We start from the raw sequence: 18,482 nt of genomic DNA on the forward strand, positions 1-18,482 counted from the left end.
AGCCCCTCTCCCCTGCCATACAAAAATATTTGATTCTAAATAATGATTTTGATCATACCTATTACTGAAACAAAACAAAAAATACTGCCATCCAAAAGCTATTTATAGAAGTAGAGATAAAGGCATGTACAGATATAAATATATTAATTTATAATGAAAGGGATGTAGGTCTATGTACATCTATTTATATGTTAAGTATTAAGATGACAGAGAGACTTTGGACCTCAACTCAAGGGCTTCCAAAACACAAGAACACTTTGTTCTAAAAACCTGGCACTCTGTGATGCTCAACTTCCTGACAGGATTTCTAAAGACCAATAAGCAAATATGATAAAGAAGGTGGATGGTGCCCAGCTATCAAAATAAATAGCACCTGGGGTCTTAAAGACTTGAAGGTAACCAAGCAGTCATCTAGTAGGGAAACAACTAAGCCCACACAAAAGAGGCACACCAGACTGTGTGATCACAAAGTGTTGAGGGGATCAGGAATCAGGTATCAAAATATCCAAAACAAACAATTATGCTGAAGAGAATGAGGGGGATCAGAGAAGAGACCCAAAGCCCATCTGTAGACAATTGGACATCCCCTGACAGGGTCACAAGGAAGGGAAGTTTCAGCTGGGTGCAGCATGACACTGAGAAAACACACAGCACACCTCTAATTCTTGAATGCTTCCTCCCCCAACCCCACCCCACCCTGCCCCATGGTCATGACATCAAGTCTACCTTAAAAATACTGCTAGACCAGAGTAGAGATACCATAAGGGTAGGAGAAGGCAGGGGGGGGTGGGGGGGACGTAGGAGGGGAAGGGAATGAAAGGGGAACCGGTCACAAGGTTGGCTATATAAACCACCCCTTCCCCCCACCCTGAGGGGGATGAATAATAGAAAGGTTGTTGAAGGGAGAGAACAGATAGTGTAAGATATGAAATAACAACAATAATACATAATTGATCAAAGGTTCATGAGAGTGGGAGGGTAGGGGAAGGAGGGGGTTAAAAGGAACCCATACCATGGGCTCAAGTGGAAAGAAAATGTTTTGGAAATGATGGCAACATATGTACAAGTGTGCTTGATACAATTGAATTATGGACTGTCACGAGCTATGTAAGAGTCCCAATAAAATGATTAATTTAACAAAATACTGCTGTCAAGTAAATTCTGACTCTAGAGACACTGTCAGGCAGAATAAACTTGGGTTTCTGAGATTTAAAATCTTTAAAATCTACATACGCAGTCTCATCTTTCTCCCTTACCCATTATATTGTACTGTTAATCCAAGATGTGGCTGTGTTCTCATAGCTCTCACTTTTTTTTAACATGAGAGCTAACTAGTGATGCCCTCTGCCAATGTGTGCGCTTCTACGCACCATAGTTCGTTATGGCCCACATGGTCAAATGCCTTTGCATAGTAAATAAAACTCAAGTAATTTCTGCATCACTCACTTTAGTGTGGTGCATAACTCTGAATAATAGTTATACTGACTGATTTTCTTGTACATAGATAGATATTATCCTATCACAGACAGCATTGTACTTCAAGCTAGACCTTGAAATGTCCTTTTTGGCGATGATTACAAGGGCATTCCTCTTGAGTCTGTCATTCCTGACATAGTAAACCATGTGATTTTCTAATTTGAAATGACCGATATGGGTCCATTTCGGTTCACTAACACCGAAAATATCTCTCTGCATGCATTCCATTTCATTTTCGACAATTTCCAACTTTCTCAGATTTACACTTCCTATCTTCCAAGTTTTAAGCTCTTACTGGATATTTTCCGCTCTTTCTTCCCATTTGCAGCCGTGCTCCATCAGCAAATGATGATCCCAAAGGCTTCCCTCTTGCAGGCTCTACTCCATCCATGTCATTAAGGTGGACTCCTCTGTGAGACGTCACTTCTTTCTCGGGGCATCATCTAGCATTATCTCTGAGAGTGTTCTCCAGCGATTCGTGATATCTGACAATGTTTCAACATTAACTGGCTGATTCCTCTGAAGTGGCTTATAGCCCCCTTCTCTGCCCTTAGTCTGGAAGCTCCACAAAGCCTGTTCACTTTAAGTGACCTGTGGTGTTTGAAAATGCCAGTGGCAATGCTCCCAGCATCATAACCACATATAAGTCACCAAAGCAGTACGCCAAACGGACAGACAAGTGGTGAGGCTTAAAGGAAGGACTACAATATGTCAGCCTTTTCCAGAGCACATCTATTGTGTGAGAAAGGAAATGTACCCAGAGATTCAAAGTACTTCCATTCAAATAAATATCTATAAGCATCCAAACTAAAGTGTTGCTGAAGTTGAGAAAATAGGCAAAGGGATTGAAAGGACATTGGAGGATACATGAGGTTTCTTAGCGTGTGCTCGTTTACTTTGTCCCTCAAATAACCTGCACTATCCTTTCTTCACTCCTGATACCACTTTGTAATCTAACATAGAGACTGACTCTTCTCTTACACTACTAATGGGTTCAAGAGGGGTACTATATGCAATTAGAAAACATTAATTTTTAAAAAAGGATGAATGCAGTTGGAGCACGGGGGTCCAGTACAGACACTCCGGGGCCCCAAACTTTAGTGAAGGGCAGGCTTAAATGCATTCCCTGCATGCAGCCTGCAACACATGTCAGGCTTAAACAAAGGGACAGTTCACAATTTGAAGATCTACAAAGAAGCATTAATACATCAGCCAAATTATTCAGAGACAGGAGGGGAGGATGAGGCTGGGAACCTGAAATAACTGATAAGATTGCAGACTGTTGCCTTCTGCAGCTTTAGTCAGGGAACAGGAGGCAAGTGTCCAATTATCTGAAGCAGAGAGACGGGCCAGCCATTGCTTTGTCAACTCCCATGGCTGAGCCATCAGCTTTCTTCCACAGGCCGTGAACCATGGGAGGCGGTGGTCCTGTCCCGTTTGCCTCAGGAGCAAACAATTTTTTTCTGCACCACTTCACAAACTTCTATTGTTGAATGCTTCCAAGCCATCTTTGTCACAGAAGTCTATTAATCCATCTCTAAAGCTTAGGAAAAGGTGTTTCACAATTCTAAATGCTTAGAACAGAAGTAGCCTTGTAATGCTTCGTCGCAGTTATTGGGTCGTGCCACAAATGCTTCCGTGGTTGACTCTTATTCCAAGAAAAAATCATTTTAAGGTGATATATTATCACATGGTAGAATAAGAAAGTGAAATGGAATTATATTTAATTGTGCTGTGCCCGATTAAGTCATATGATAAATGGGAAAGCATTTTTGGGGGATGAAATGTTTTAATGCTATGAATTTTTGGCTTCCGTGGCAAACATTTTCCCCCTAATTTCTGGCAATTCAAAATGGAAATCTCAGCTGTTACAAATAATTACACTACTTGCAAGTGTGTTTCGACAGACCGATTGTATCTGAAACAGACATACAAGACTAAACTTCAGACATGCTTCATTGTAGCTGTTATCTTACATCTGTAGTTTACTAAGTTACATCTGAATTGCTTGTACTTAGTTTTTAGAAATAAGATAAGGCTATGCCCACTCTTTTTTCTAGGATGCCATTTTTAATGTACTGTTGAGAAAACATGACTGATATGGGAAATGAAAAAGTAAGATACATAACAGAGCCACACAGTATCAATCGAAATAGTAATATTGTGTTAGTGTAATCATTTCATAATGATTATTTAATATATATGTGTATTATGTGTAATAATCAGCTTTACCTAAGCAAGTAATAGTCTTAAATTTCATGATTTATTTAAGACTTAGCAAAGTTAGTGAAGTAATCTTAGCATATAACAAGAATAATTACGGATTGTCATGATAAAAAAAAGTGTGAGGAAGTGTCCAGACCAAGGCTGACGTTCATGCACACTCCCTCCCAGGCCTTATCTCCCAAAGGATAATTGTCAGTTGGAATACACCAAGTCAGCAAGCTAACAGGTAATGTGAGATCCCTCGGTGGTGAAAATGGTTAAAGGCTCAGCTACCAACTGAAAGGCTGGCAGTTTTCGACAACTCAGAGGTACTTCCAAACAAAAACCCGAAGACACCTGTTGCCCCAAACTCAGCTATTGAAAAATCCTCTGGAGCAGAGGTCCACTCGGACACGCAGGGCTCCCCATGAATAGAATTGCTTTAACTTGCCACCAGAAGCACTGTGCCAAAGGGGTCAAGTGTCCGCTGCTAACAGAAAGGTTTACCATCTGAACCAATCAGCTAACTGGTCTACAGGAGGAAGATACCATAGTCAGCTTCTATGAAGAATACACTCTCACTGCCATCAAGTCAGTGCTGACTCAAAGTGGCCCCTGTGGGTTCCCGAGACTGTAGCTGTGTGAGGGAGTCACAAACCAGTCTTCCTTTTCCTTTGCTGACTCTCTACTAAGCAGGGTGCCCTTCTCCAGGAACTGGTCCCCCCTGATAACATGTTCAAGGTATATAAGACACGGTCTCGCCATCCTTGCTTCCAAGGAGCAATTGGCTGAATTTTTCTCTAAAACATATTTTGGAAACAAGAACATTTGTCCTTCCGAAGGTCCATAGCATAGTCAATCACCTTTGCCAACACCAGAACTCAGGTGCGTCAATTCTTCTTTGGTATGCCTTATTTATTCATCGCAGTGAGTATATAGTGTTTTGTTATTGTGGTTTACATTTGCATTCTCTGGTGACTTAAACCATTTCTAAAATATTCTCCCCCGATTTATAAAACATCTGAAAATGTTAGATTTGGGGGCGAGTATATTATATGTACTTTCTTCTTGTGCTTTTGGTGTTCTCACTTAAATTTATGTTAATTCTTGAAAAATACTTCATAACAGATGTAAAGACTATTTCATCTCCATTAATCTCACATTAGATATATTTTTCAAATTATCGAAGTCTTTTATCCCCATGGTGCATTGAAACAATTATAAAATAATCAAAACAATAAATTGCCAAATCTAAAACTATAAGACTTTAGTTCTGTGGTTTGTGTTGTATGTTTTCAGTACTTCTGGAAGAATTGTATTTCAATGCATAGAAAATTAAAGGAAAAAATTGTTGGGAAACAGTGATTTCCAAGGGAGACGTTTCTGTTTGTTTCAGTAATATGTTTTCCATGTAATTTGTCTTTTTAAAATAAAACTTTTCTATTAATATACTTTTCATTTAAAATGTTGATATTCTCAGGGGAGAAGTAAGAGGTCGCTAACTTGCAGTAATGGTCAATATACACTTTTATTAAAATTCTCAATAGTTTAAATCTTAGAAATCATTATGGATCAACCAAGTTTCTGTTGTTTTGATGAAAGAACCATAGGGAACATAATGACTAGCTCCTCTTCACGCTGTGCTATTCAGAATAAAGTGACCTCACCCTGGTGAGGTTTTGTGGTATATTTGACACCAAAGCTTCCATATGCGGTTGTGAAAGTCGTGCATCAACTCTGCCTGGAGTATACAGATGGGGTTTGTAAATCATAAGAATGGCTTCAAAGGAAACATGAACACAACAAAGCCCAGGGGATCAATGTAAAGGGAGACAAAGGCACACATGAGAACTGCAAAATAGATTTATATTAAATGAACAGATTTATGAGATAGAACACTCAGAGTTTCCACCTTCCTAGGCTCTGAGTAATTCAGAGTTCTAGCCTTGAAGATACTTCATAAGTTAGTTTTCAATCTTCACAGCTTATAATAGGTAATGCCAATGACACTAGATAAAGGTTAGCTAGATACATAGATGTCTATGAATAAAAAATCTTAAGGAGAGCAAATATTTTGCTTAAAATATCTAATCCCAATCTATAATTATTCAAAGCTAGGTCAAGAGGTTAGAATTAATTCTTCCTGAACATGTAGATCTTCAAATGTGTGTCCTTTCATGAGATGGACAGCACACAGAAGGTAGAAAGTGTTTATTTCCTCCATAAATCAAGTTTCGTACTCACTTTCATGTTCTCTTTTGTGAGTCAAGTCTCATTTTTGTGAAATAACAAGATGTGGGCATGCTCAAAATCTGAGGTGGACATGGGTCTCTCCAAACAACAACTAATACATATTCTAAACACATTCATCATTCTACTCCAAATTTTTCTGAAGTAAGCTTTCGCAATTAATCACAAACTTCAAAAATTCAAATTTAAGAAAAATTTTATATAAAATTTATCCTTACAATAAGAAACACCAAGATTGCCCATAATCTTTCTTGGCTTTGGGAGACTAGAACGTGTTTTACAAGTGACTTAGCAAAATTAAAACATCCTATCTTAAAGAGAACCAAAATAAAGCATTTCTTAAATGTAAACCCTTTAAATTCTACTTGTTTTTTTTTTTCAGATATTATGGCAAATATAAATGAGAGGTTGTGAAGACATTCTTTAATAATAACTGTGGATCAAATTTTCTCTTTGGCAAAGTTGGAATTTTCTGTCTCTTGGCCAAACTTACCGGTTTGACTCCTTATTATTTATAAGAATTCATGATCTACTCAACTGTGATTCTACAAAAAATACTATATGAAAATTAAAAAATGGTTTAAATACAGTTCTCCTATTCATAGACTTCACTACTAAATTCTTACACACATAATAAATTTGTTAAGGTTTAAAAATGTGCTGCTTTTAATTTCACCTTAAGCAAAAAACATGTATTTTGATTAGGCTGCTTATGTTCATAAGAGAAATTATACTGCCTTTTGGGCTGGTTGTTATATTATAAACATCTGCCTTTAATAAGTGACCTAGTAGCGAGGTTAAAAAGTAGCTATTCTAGGTAATGAGCAATGAACACATCCTTGAATTTCAGTTGCCAGTGCACATTTAAACCCACTTAGGAGAAATATTTACATTTGTTAGGAGCAACATTACCACAGTAGCTATAAGCCTCATTTAGTGTTTAGATTTGAGTCTCTAGTAGCCTTTTCTACTTGAGGAAATAGCTGAGTCTAAGATTAGGGAAGACATGGTACAAAGCACGTCTAAAATGTTTTATTGTAACAGAATACAAGACACTCTTAAGAATTCATGGAGTTGGCCAAACGATATAAGAGCTCATGTGAAGGGGCTTCCACTAGTTGATGGTAGAAACATTTGAGCAACAACCAACCAAAAAATTGGTTCTAGACAATCAACACAATCAAGAAAATGCTGTTGTCACAATTGAGGTATCTTTTAAGCCAACTTCATGTCTTGAAAGTTAGTAATTGAAGTAACAGAAGTATTTATGCTGAGTCTACAATATGAACTATAGTTCAAAGTAACCAAAGAGACCAGTTGGATATATTCTTTTATGTTGCAGAATTTCAGCAAAGAAACATCAAATGACAGAAATATTGCTTTTTGGATGACTTATTTTCATTAAAATCAGTTGATGATTAGTTAATAAGAACAGGACATTTATCAAGTAACAAAGTAACATCTAACTGATGATTATTTCATAATCCACTGAGAAACAATGTGTGTGTGAGTGTGTGTGTGTGTGTGTGTATGATCAAAGTAATATACTGGTCATCTCAAGTATTATTAAGAGTGGAACAATTAGATTTAAATTGCCTCCTGATATGATGCAATATGAAGGGCACATTACCCATGAGGTAGTCAATCAAAAAATTTTCAATTTGAATTTGTGAAGAAATGCAGGTGATTTTCCATAAGAACACAATCAAGCAAATCCAGAACCTGAGATATTTTTTAGAAAAAATATACCTAAGATCTCCTGTCTTTGAATTTGTGATGTTTGAGGTAATTTCTCCCATCCAAGTACTAACCAGGCCCAAACCTGCTTAGCTTCCGAGATCAGACGAGATCGGGCGCGTTCAGGGTGGTATGGCCGTAGACTTGGGGTAATTTCTTTGTGAGATAGTCTTTATATGAAATCCAAGGTAGGTAAATCTATAGAAACAGTAACTAGATCAATAGTTTCTTAGAATATGGCAGGGAAGGGATGATAAGGGGAAGCTAATAACAATGAGTACAAAAATGAAGAAAATGTGCTACAATTGAATTTGGTTGCTATTGCACAACTCTTTTTCATATATTCAAGCATTTGAAATATATTATTATTAAACATAAATTTAATATAATGTATATGTATTATACATTAATTTTATGTCAATACAACAGTTTGTTTGTTTGTTTTTAAGATAGAGACAAATTACTTCCTGAGTGTAATCAAAATTCAGGTGTGGGCAGGAAGTTATGGATCCAGGAACACTCTTGCATATTGTTTTATCAGAAATTTTCACAGAAAATCCTCTAGAATTCCAGAACCTCTTTCAGATACATTGTTGTATAAATTCAAAGTCATAACATACAGGAGTACCCTGTCAATGACAAAATAATCATTTCCCCTCAGATAGATATCCTTGAAGTAAATTAATAGAAAGGAAGCAACATCCATTGACTGCCAAAGAAATGAGACAAGAATAAAAAATAATCTCTGTCAGGAAGAAGAAATGAGCAGGCACTGAAGTTTTAAAATGTGTAAATTACTGAAAGACAGAGCAAGATCCTTAGCTAGTAACTACTACAAAGACTGTTCCTACAAATGTTTACGATTAAAATCTCCACAGAAAATCATACCATATGCAGACATCATGGCTAATCTCAAAAAAAACTCCACCCTACCTCTTCAGTGAGCTTGCTCACTAGGACAATTCTGCCCAGCATCCACGGTGCTCTACGTTAATGTAGACACACCCACCCACCCTTGGAAATACTCCCATTGCAGCAGGCAGCCCCACACGTGCTCCAAGGTGCTCCAAGACACAGTAGGCCACACAGCCATGGCTTCCTGTGAGATCATCCAGTGCAGTGCCATCGTTGTAGGCCCACAACCTCCCAACAAACATCCCCTGAGAGGACCATACAATTTTCCCTCCAAATAACAGAATACAGGTTGGCTACTAAGAGTGAGACCACAGAAGGATAAAGTGGTAGCTTGACCTCCCCATTGCAGGTTACTTCAGGAAGTTCAAAGAAGCATTCTTATGAGTCTCCCAAAGAGAGAGCCCAATAATCTATGACACTGTGGTGAATGACACCGAGTTCCTCTAACATTACATGTAAACAGCAACCAGCACCAACAACCTCAATGAAAACAAAGGAGAAACAAAAAGCAATGTCAAAAAAGTCCTGAACCTAATGATGTGCATAGAAGAAGCAGATATGGCTCTGCCACAGAAAGAAATCTTCAGAATGCTGCTTGAAACCATACAGGATATGAGGAAAGGAAAAAAAAAAAAGCATGCAATGATAAAGGAGATAAAGGCCATGCACCAAAATTCAAGCAAATAGATATCACAAAGATTTCTCTCTCCAACCACTATGCCATAAGGCAGGAAATCAACAAAAGGATAATTAAGAAAGCAAGAGCAAATAATTGGAGGATGGATAACTCTCTATTTCAAAAGGAATGTGTACTGGCCCAGATCAGAGATGAAATTAGAAAGTTTCTAGAAACCAATGAGAATGAGAATATGATGTACCAAAACCTTTAGGTCACACAAAAGGAAGTTATCAGAGGAAATTTGATAGCAATACATGCACACATGAAAAAGGAAGAGAGACTTATGATTGATATGCTGGCAGAAAACTTACAGCAATTAGAACAGAGTCAATAGGACAATCTTAATAGAAAAAGAAAGAATAAAAATCAGGACTGAGATTCAGGGGAGGGAAAACAAGAAAACAAGGGGAAAAATTAATGCAGCTAAAATTTGGTTCTTTGAAAGGATGAACAGAATAGACCAACTTCTGGCAAAACTAACCAAAGGAAAAAAAGGAACAAATTTCAATAGCAAGGATGAGGGATGAAAGCAGGAACATTACAATGGACCCTAATGAAATCAAAAGGATAACTACACAGTGCTATGAAGGCCTGTACTCCAATGATTTCCACAGCTTGGAAAAACAATCCCTCTCTAGACTATCCCAGATGGACTTCAAGAACTTCAACAAACCCATAGCAATAGAAGAGACAGACAAGGTTATGAAGGGATTACCAACAAAAAACCTCCTGGACCAAATAGCTTCATAGGAGAATTCTATCAAGTATTAGAGGAAGAACTGACACCAATCCTACACAAACTCTTCCAGAATGTAGAAAAAGACGGCAAACTCCTGAACATTTTCTATGAAGCTAGTATAACTCAGATACCTAAAGCAGGAAAGGATCCCACAAGAATTGATAACTACAGACCAATATCCCTAATGAACATCAATGAAAAAATCCTTAACAAAACACTGACCAAGAGAATACAAAAGCATATAAAACAAATAATTCACTATGACCAAGTGGAATTCATACCAGGGTTGTAGTGATGGTTCAACATACAAAAGACCATTAGTATTATTCACCATATTGGCAGGAAAAAATTATTAGAACCACATGATAATATTTATAGAGGTGACCCAGGCAGCTGTCAAAGATATTGGAGGGGCAGGTCCTGGTGCTCGATGGCCGGGGCCATCTCCCGGGCTGTCTGGCAGCCATTGTGGCAAGCCAGTGCTGTTGGGCTGCAAGGTAGTGGTAGTACACTGTGAGGGCAACAACATTTCTGGCAACTGCTACAGAAACAAGTTTAAGTACCTGGCCATCCTCCAGAAACAGATGAACACCAACCCCTCCCGCAGCCCCTACCACTTCCGGGCTCCTAGCCTCATCTGCTGGCAAGCCATTGGAGGCATGTGGGTCCAGGCTGCCTAGGACTGGCTCAAGGTGTTTGATAGGATCCCAACACCTTGTGATAAGAAAAAACAGATGGTGGTCCCTGCTGCCATCAAGATGGTGTGGCTAAAGCCCACATACATACAAGTTTGCCTACCTGGGCCACCTAGCCCATGAGATGGGCTGGAAGTACCAGGTGGTGACAGCTACCCTAGAGGGAAAGAGGAATGAGAAGGCCAAAATCCATTACAGGAAGAAGAAACAGCTCATGTGGCTGTGGAAACAGGCTGAGACGAACTTGGAGACAAATTTCAACAAGTACTCATAGGTTCTAAAGACCCATGGACTCCTAGTCTGAGTCCAATAAATACTTAGTCCTTCAAAAATATAGATAGATGCAGAAAAAGCATTCAACAACCAACACCCATTCTTGTTTAAGACACTCAAGAAGATTGGAATGGAAGGAAAACTCCCTAATATAATACAAGCCATATATAAAAAAACAACAGTCAATGTGGTAGTCAATGAAGAAAATATGAAAACAATCCCAATGAAAAAGGGACCAGACAAGGATGCTCCTTGTCCCCACTCTTATTTAACATTATACTGAAGATCCTAGCTAACAACATAAAGCAAAGAAAAGATATCAAAGGTATTGATATGATTTTATAAATGGAAAAATCCCAAAAGCTCCACAAGGGGAGGGCTGGAAGCAATAGCGAAATATGGCAGAGTAGCAGGATACAAGATCAATAAACAGAAGTCTATCGGACTGCTATATGTATCAGAAAAGACCATGGAAAAGGGGATAATAAAAGGTACTACCCTTCCCAGCAGCCAAGCACAAATTGAAATATCTAGGAATATACCTGACTGAAAAAAACCAATAGATTTGTACTAGGAAAACTACAAAGCACTATTACAAGAAACCACGAGTGACCTCAATAAATGGAAAACTATCCCAAGCTTGTGGATCAGAAGACCCAATATAGTAAAGATGTCAGTTCTGCCCAAGGCACTATATAAGTTTAATGCTATCCTGATACAAATACCAACATATTTCTTTAAAGGAATGGAAAAACTGATTACCAACTTCATATGGAGGGGGAGGAAGCCCAGAATTAGCAGAGAATTACTCAAGAAAAAGGACAAAATGGGAGTGCTTGCTTTACCTGACGTTAGTACATACTATACGGCCACAGTAGTCAAAACAGTGTGGTACTAGTATAATGACAGATACTCAGACCAATAGAAAAGAACTGAAAATCCAGAAATAAAATCATCAGCATACAGACAACTGATCTTTGATAAGTGCCAAACAAATATCAAATGGGTAGTGGATGCCTCTTCACCAAGTGATGTTGAAAAAAATGGATATCTACCTGCAGAAAAATGAAGCAAACCCTTACCTCATTTAATGCACAAGAATAAACTCAAGTTCGATTACAGATCTTGAGGAAAAAACCCAAACTATTAGGGCCATCAATGAGGGAATTGAGACAAACCTGAGAACATTGGCATAGGGATTACCTAAGCTATCAGCAATAGGGAAAGACACAAATACAGAGGAGGCACAAATTGACAAGTTGGATATACTGAAGATAAAACACGTGTATATTGAAAGAATTCACCAAGAGTAATGAGAGCCCACATGCTGGGAAAACATCTTTGCCAATTACACCTCAGACAAAGGCCTTATTACTAAAATCTAAAATACTCTGCTAGCTTACAATAACAAAAAAAATAATTGCCCACTAAGGAGGTGGGCAAAGGACCTGAACAGAAGTTTCACAGGGGCAGAAATCTAAATGGCCAATAAACATATGAGAGAATGTTCCCAATCCCTAGCCATAAGAGAGGTGCAAATTAAAACAACTATGAGATACCACCTAATATGCTCAAAGGTAGCCCAACTCAAAATATCAGAAAGTAGCAAGAGCTGGAGGGGCTGTGGGAGACAGGAACTCTCATAAACTGCTGGTGAACCTGTAGGTATGAATAGCCATTATGGAAATCTATATGGTGACATTTTAAAAAGATGGAGATTGAGCTACTATATGATGCAGCAATCCCCCTACTAGGCTTAGACCCAGAAGAGGCAAGAAACAAACGACAGTCAGACACCTGTGCTCCGATGCTCATTGTGGCACAATTCACAATTGCAAGGAGTTGGAAACAACCCGAATTTTTGAATGGATTAGAAAACTGTGGTACATACATGCAAAGGAGTACTATACATCTCTAAAAACTAGTGGTGAATGCATAAAGCACATTGCCACATGGGAAGAACTGGAGGAAACTGCTAAGCGAAGTAAACCAAGCACAAAAGGACAAGTACAACATGAGTCGCCTGAGGTAAGCTTAAAAATGCAAAAGAGGCATAGGGGAAGAGGTACCTATGTACATACATTCTAGGGATGAGTTCAAGGTAGTATGACAGGGGGCAAACCCAATCTAGGGACACATATGGCAGCCACCTTAAAAGGAGGGGAAAAGAAAGAAGAAAAGACAGGTGTAGCTGGGGAATAGGACACTAACTGACCAAAGCAGAGGATACTGCTTTTATCTGCACAGGAGAGGGAGAGAGGAACCAGACCCAGTGTGCCAAGACGTGAACACCACATGCCGGTATGAAGCCTGGAAACAATAAGGAGATCTGCGAGGCCAGCCCAAATCCCAACCACGTGAACACCTCCCCCTTCCCCCCTCCCCCCACCACCCCCTAAAGAATGAAATTCAGAGGACAGCACTGGAGTTATATCTGAGGGACAGAGACATGCCTGATGAGAGCACACGGGAGCAAATGAAGGAGAGAGAGTAGAACATATCATAGCTCACCAAGCTCCAAGAACAATATTCTTGCTCAGAGCAGCCAATGCACAAAGAGGACCATAGGTCCAGTCCCACCACGAGACACAGAAAGGACATGCTTTTCTGATCCATGTGCTATGGGGGACAATACTGGAGCCACATTGCAGGAATTGTGCCCACTCTGACCTCATCACACTAGGGAGAAACACTAAAGAAGTGTAACAGAGCAGCAAGGGGAGCAAAGCAATGAAGTCCCCGGGGTATACCAAAAATACTTTTTGGAGTCAGAGCATGGTACCCCATCAGACTGCATCAGAATATACTCCTAAATGTCAACAAACAGACCTCCAACTGCTTATAGGCTTTCTCTTTTTTGACGTTGCTTTTTGTGTTGTTGTTTACTTTTGTTGTTTTGTTGTGCTGTCTTGTTTTTGTGCTTATTATTGTCTCTAGATAAGATAGGCATAATAAACAATCTGGAGGAGAAAAGAACGGGACTGATGGTTCCGGGGGGACAAGGGGGAGGGGGAGGTGGGAGATAGGAAGTGGTTGTTAAGAAACCCAGGGACAAGGGAACAACAAGTGATCTAAAATCTATGGCAAGGAGGGTATAGGATACCTGGTAGTGTTTAATCAAGGCCAATGTAGCCAACAGGAATTACTGAAACTAAGATGAAAGCTGAACATGATAGTGGGACAAGAGGAAAGTAAACGGAAATAGAGGAAAGAACTAGGAGGCAAAGGACATTTATAGAGGTCTAAACACAGGCATGAAAATATATTTATTATAACGATAGGGAAATAGATCTATGTACATATATTTATATGTTATGTAGTAAGGGAATAGACAGACATTGGGCCTCTACTCAAGTACTCCCTCAACAAAAGAACACTTTGTTGTAATAGCCCAGCATTCTGTGATGCTCACTTTCCCAACACGATCACTGAAGACAAAGTGGGTGCATAAGCAAATGTGGTGAAGAAAGCTGATGGTGCCCGGCTATCAAAAGATATAGCATCTGGGGTCTTAAAGACTTGAAGATAAACAAGCAGCCATCTAGCTCAGAAGCAACAAAGCCCACATGGAAGAAGCACACCAGCCTATGTGATCATAAGGTGTCATTGAATCAGGTATCTGCCATCAAAGATCCAAAACAAAAAATGAATGAGGGGATTGTGAAGTGGGGACAATTAGACATCTGCTTGCAGAAGGGTCACAAAGAAGAGAATAGCCAGTCAGGATGCAGTATAGCACCAATGAAACATACAACTTTCCTCTAGTTCTTTAATGCTTCCTTCTCCCACAATCATGATCCCAATTCTACCTTCCAAATCCAGCTAGATCAAGAGCATGTACACTGGTACAGATAAGAGCTGGATATAGTGGGAACCCAGGACAGATAAATTCCTCAGGGCCAATAATGAGAGTAGTGATACCAGGAGGATAAGGGGAAGATGGGGTAGAAAAGAGGAAGCAATCATAATGGTCTACATATAACCCCCTCCCAGGGGGATGGACAACAGAACAGTAGTTGAAGGGTATAAAAAATGAAAGAAAAAAAAATCAAGTGTTCCTGAGGCAGGGAGGGAATAGGAGGGGGAAATGAGCTGATACCAAGGGTTCTAGTAGAAAGAAAATGTTCTGAAAATGATGATGACAACATCTGTACAAATGTGTTTGGCAGAATGAATGTGTATTATGGATTCTGAGAAGAGCTGTAAGAGCTCCCAATAAAATGATATAAAAAAATCACTGTACTAGAGTTTGATCTTTACCAGGGGTAGAAGGGAAAGTGAGGAAGGGGAAGCAATAAGCTAGAAGGTTGGAAGGTTTTAGAAGGTTGGCAGGTTGGATAAAGGTAAAGATAGTATTTTACCAGAGGGAGAGATTGGGGCTCGGTGGAAGCCTGGGGAATCAGGGCAAGCTTTTGGGATACTTTGATAAGTAGTTTAAGTTATTGAATACAAAAGTAATGTAAATCTCCAACTAATTCACAGTAAGAAGTTAAAAAGCAAAGGCCCCACTGATCTGCATTAATACACCAGTTCCACAGCATAATAACAAGATTCAGGGCTCGCATGTGAAATGGAGCTTGGTTTCAACAAACCATTTAGAAGGATAGTTGGAGGATTTTAAAGTTGTATATTTCTGGACATTGTCTTACTTCTGGCTTTACTAATTCCTTACCCTCCTTACACCTTGCTCATATGTGTGCAATTGTTATTTTTTGAATTGCATATGTTAACTTTTATTAAAAATAGTTTACATATGAGGGTTATGAAATATTAGATAAAATCTTATTAACATCAGACCCCAATTAAAATGTTTAAAAAAACGTATTAACATCAAACAGTGGACAGTTTAATTGACAATGGAACTGGACATAGCAATTTACAAACACAAACTTTGCAAAACCCTATTACAAGTTTTTCTGTGTGGGGATAAAAGGTTTTTTATCTTCATTCTTGCTTATCTTCGTCTTTTCCTTTTCTACATTTATGCACATTGCACTGCTTTTTTTTCTTTAATAAGGAAAGGTCACTTTCAGTTAGGCAATATTTATGATCCTAGAATTTACAGTTCATCCATTCAGGGTGTATCTGGAGAAGCCATATTATCTCAGAATTGAATATCGGGGGTTAAATTATTTTGTATAATACTGTTAATTTCACTGAATTCTGAAGTTGTGCCATGTATTTAGCTGACCTTAAGAATATACTCAAGCACAACGGTATAAAACTATATCATTATGAAAATGTCATTAGGACATTTATGAGTGCCGTGTGTTATGAGTGCTGTTATGAGTGCCGTGTGTGAAAATTCTCTAATGTCTCAGAAAGAATCACCAACTGGTTCTTATCTTATGAATGCTGGCGATTAAGTGGCCTTTTACTTTTCTGCTTCCAGAAAATTTCGCACTAAATGACATCCTTTGTCTACTCATTCTTCAGCATAGGAGGCTGAACATTCATCTTGATCTAGTGTGATTAATTCCTTGCTCTTCTTTTATCCCTATTCAGATGTGTTCAAATATCTATCTATGTAGCTACATGCATACATTTATTTTCTCCCATGGGCATTCATAACAGTTCAAAGTCCCTAATGACAAACCTACTGCTCTTGAGTCTGTCCTGACTGGTAGCAATTCTACATATTGTTTCCTAGACTGGAACACTAAACCGAGCAGAAATCCTTGTCTCTTTCCCAAGGTGTGACTGGTGATTCAAACTGCTGACCTTGCACACAGTTCACTGTACACCACCAGTGCAGGAAGGATGTTTTTTGAATTGCATATGTTTTGTTTTGTTGTACTTAAAATCTTTTTACAGAACGAACGAGGGTACTGATTAATTAATAAGACTGACATAAGACAAGGTCTAAGAAATATTCTAGTCAAGCCACCGTGGCTCAATCAACTCAGTCTTACTCTTAATCCAATTCTGGTCATGGAAAAAGTGGCTTCACTGACTGATATCATATCAACTCCCTTGCGAATATCTTCAAAATGCTACTGTAACATGATTGCCTGAATGTTCAGAGAGTGAGAAAGCTGACACGGTGAAGACAGCCACACGGAAATGTTCTCTTCGTGGTTGGTGAAGCTGCTGTGGAAGACCCTGCCTGCTATGTTCCTCAATAACAAAATCAGAGAACTGAGCATTTTCCTTTCATTGCTACCCAGGGGGATTCTGAGAAAGCCTGCTTCAGGAAAAAATGTTTCCATCAACTAGAAACTGAGTTTCCCTTGCCAGGAATCATAATACATACATCACCAAAATTGGATCTAAAGATAAATGATTCAGCCCAGCTTCACAAGTTTCAATCTAAACATTCTCTATTTATCATCAGTCCTCAGTGTTGCCACAGAGCTGTTTTGGCAGCTCAAGAACATGATCTGGGAATCGAACTAAATTTTTAAAAGAATGAATATATGGAAAGTCTTACCTTTGCAATAAATGCAGACTTCAACATGATCATCATACAATGAAGCCATAGTTCTGAGCGAATTGGTGAATACAACAAAACCTGATTTATAAACCCATAGCTGGAACCTGGAAGGTGAACGTTACCACTGGGTAAATAATAGAGAATGAGATCATCCAATTTCTCTATCCGGTGTGCAAAAATATTAATAAAGCTGCTTATTTGAAAATATCAAAAAATGAGGAACTCATCAAATGGAAAAAGCCAAAATATAAATAGAATATGCCACTTGATTAGCTACAAGGACATAATAGTGAATAAACGTCTTTGTAAACACTACATGAAGGAGAAGCAGGGAGAGAGTTTCAATGGAAGGGGAGACTAGAGGACAGGGCTTGAAGGCTGAGTCTTTCATTTACTAGTTATAAGCTCTTGAGAAAATTACTCAGCCTTCTTCCACTTATTTTCCACAGCTGGCATTTGGAGTCAATAATATTCTACTCCATAGAGCTATTGTGATATTTGAAGGATGCAATTTATGAAAATTATTTAGTTCCATTTTTGGAATGTAGCATGTGCTTGGTAAATGTTACACTGTGGAAGCTACAATTGTCACTGTAAGATGATTGACTATTTAACAACATGAAATTCCAGGGTATTTATTTTCCTTCTGATCTCAAAATCTCTTTCTTTTGATGAGTGAGCCTTAATAATATATTGTATTTATAGTTGATGTCAACATGAAAGCAAACAAAATATGATAAAAATAAATCATAGACCAGGGAGTTGAATATTGCAGAAAATAATCACTTCAGGGAAAGTAAAACAAAAACACCTGGAAGAAATATTAGATATGGGACAAAGAATCATGGACACAAATCTGTGTTATGACCTTTTAAAATGTGAAATTGATTGCCATATATTAGTAAATATGCACAAGCATGCCCATGCTTACCTTACTCATTGGGCAGTCCTATACTGTGCTCAGTTGCTAACCAGAAGGAGGACAATTAGGTGATCTATTTGTATTTCTATAAATATGACAGCCTAGAAAACAGTAGGAGGCAGTTCTCCTGTGGCACGTGGGGTCACTCTGAGTGAAAA

General features: G+C 38.6%; 1 pseudogene; it reads left to right on the plus strand.

Moving 5' to 3' along the window:
- The first annotated feature begins 10,585 nt into the window (after positions 1 to 10,585).
- Positions 10,586 to 11,000, plus strand: LOC142452869 (large ribosomal subunit protein uL13 pseudogene; annotated as a pseudogene).
- Positions 11,001 to 18,482: the final 7,482 nt, after the last annotated feature.

The sequence above is a fragment of the Tenrec ecaudatus genome, chromosome 7 (genome assembly GCF_050624435.1).
Source record: "Tenrec ecaudatus isolate mTenEca1 chromosome 7, mTenEca1.hap1, whole genome shotgun sequence".
Taxonomy (NCBI): domain Eukaryota; kingdom Metazoa; phylum Chordata; class Mammalia; order Afrosoricida; family Tenrecidae; genus Tenrec; species Tenrec ecaudatus.